The sequence below is a fragment of the Lactuca saligna genome, chromosome 7, assembly GCF_052625555.1.
Source record: "Lactuca saligna cultivar CGN05327 chromosome 7, ASM5262555v1, whole genome shotgun sequence".
Lineage (NCBI taxonomy): Eukaryota > Viridiplantae > Streptophyta > Magnoliopsida > Asterales > Asteraceae > Lactuca > Lactuca saligna.
The window spans coordinates 45,395,699-45,398,026 of NC_136423.1; the positions used below are offsets into that span (position 1 = coordinate 45,395,699).

Sequence of the window (2,328 nt, forward strand, 5' to 3'; positions counted from 1 at the left end):
CTTTCACAGTTGTAGTAAAATGCCCATCTGTAACCTTACGGAGACATTACCTGATGTTGGTGTACTTGATGTAGACTCCTTCTGAAGGATACCTCCACTCTATCCCATGGCCCCAACCTCAGGATTGTCTAACATATTTTGAACTAACTTCCCGATACCATCCTCTTTCAGCCATGTATCCAAGGACTTCATAATGGAGCTTTGCTGTAAGGATTTTCTATTCCAATACCTACATTCTTGTCTATTTTTTGGCCTAAACACCTGCAGTGTACAGTGTACAGTGAGGAAGAAGTAATAAACAAATCCAAGCATCAATCGAGCCAGGCTGGGCAATCACCTTGTAAAAAGCAGTTTTCAAAGCCTGAGAGAAAGCAAGGCGAAAACTATGAGGGATACTCTTGACAGTAGTGATAGACGCTTTAAAAACACGATCAAGGAGCCCAACATCAAAAACCAAATATCCACGAGAGTTTGTCAGGACTATTTAGTAGACGACTTTAAAATATTGACAATGTACCGACTCGAACCGTTTGCCCATGTAACAAACCTCGCACAACCATCCGGGTGATGACAATAATGACTAAGAGCATACAAAGCCATACACTTCCCACACATCCATTGGCCAAAAGCCTTCAAAGTTTCTTCTACTGCTATAAATAAACCAACATCACTAGAAAGAGCTTCACGTAAAACACATTAACGATCTTCAGTAGGTAGATGATGCCTTTTGATGTATGAAATCATACGGCCAATCCCTTTACTTCCCACTTCACCATTTGGGCAAAAATGGAAGCTTCTAAACGGGGACAAACAAATATCACTCGAGCTTGTAGAAGAAGATGTCATACAAGAGAACAAGCCACAAGATGAAACGTAAGCTATGAAGCAATAATCAACAAGGGAAGGAAATGACACACCAACACGCTATTGGTGTGCACAAGGAGCATCCAAACCAAGCAAACTACATTATCTTGAACAATAAGGCCGCAACAAAAGAAAAATTGGTTTGAGCATTTTATCAAACTCTTGGTGGGCAACAAAAATAACATCTTGGAATTTCATTTTCTTTCATTGAAACATCAACCATCTTCCATTCAATCCCTTTATGAGATGGAAGAAATAAAAGATTATATATATATATATATATATATATATATATATATATATATATATATATATATATATATATATCGGAATGGATATCCAATAGAATGGATTATCTATCAGATGTTGATGACGAAGTACCAAAACCCTCAGGACTTATCATTGAAATACTTTTTGAGAGCTCTTTAAGAAGTGACGATTCTAGCTCATCCAAGGAGTATAGTTTGAGTTCCGATGCTAATGATGCTCCTTATAACTCTTCAATCAAGCAAAACTTGGAAGGAAATGGCGTCTCTAGCTGCCAGTGCAACAATATCGACACAAGAAACAATTAGAGCTGCTTGAAGCTTTAACTATGAAACTCCCATGTAGGCACAAGAAACAAAAGTTTTAATTTTGTTTTATTTAGTCAGCTGTAATATAGGGGTTATAACCTAATTTAGATTTATAGATAACTCATATATTTTGATTAGCGAAAAAATATACAAAAAGTAGAAATAAACTACATAACAATATTAAAAGTCGGAATAAACAATAACGGTGGTCAAAATAAAAATTTAAGCAGAATATGTTGAGAGTGGGATTTGAACCACGCCCTTTCGGACCAGAACCTTAATCTGGCGCCTTAGACCAACTCGGCCATCTCAACTACGTGTTTCCAAAATAATTTAACAAATTATATAAACCAGAATACATTTAATTTTTTTTTATCGGTTTCTACGTTTTTTGTTTTGTAGATAACCGAATACAGAATTATATATAATTAATCAGTTATAATCTTCATTATATTAATTCATATTTAAGTGATGAACCCAAACCATGGAAATCAAGAACTATACCTGTGAACACTCCTTTGTAAAATTGGATTTAATTATCTTATAATCCTTTACTAACAGATCTGAAATAGTATAAAAACCAAAATTAAGTCATAATGATTTATAGGTCGACCAAAATATATTACACTATTTAAAAATTCTTAAAGTGACTTATAGATACAAATTCTTTTATAAATTAAAATGTGGGCTAAGATTTGTTTAGATTGAGCCAGAGAGACGGAGCTATGAGAGGGTCGGAGGCCGATTTTTTTGCATTCTAATACCTATATTCTATACATATAATAATACATTTATTTGTGTACTAGATTATTTAGGGGTGTTAATCGGATAAAATTTTCGAGTAATTCAGGTTTTTTATATAAAAATATTTACCCGTTACCCTACCCAA

At 34.3% G+C, this 2,328-nt stretch overlaps 1 non-coding gene across 1 annotated transcript; it reads right to left on the bottom strand.

Annotated features, from left to right (window-relative positions):
• Positions 1-1,673: 1,673 nt before the first annotated feature.
• On the bottom strand, positions 1,674-1,753 carry TRNAL-AAG (transfer RNA leucine (anticodon AAG)). Its single transcript has one exon. It is a non-coding gene; the product is annotated as a tRNA-Leu (tRNA).
• Positions 1,754-2,328: the final 575 nt, after the last annotated feature.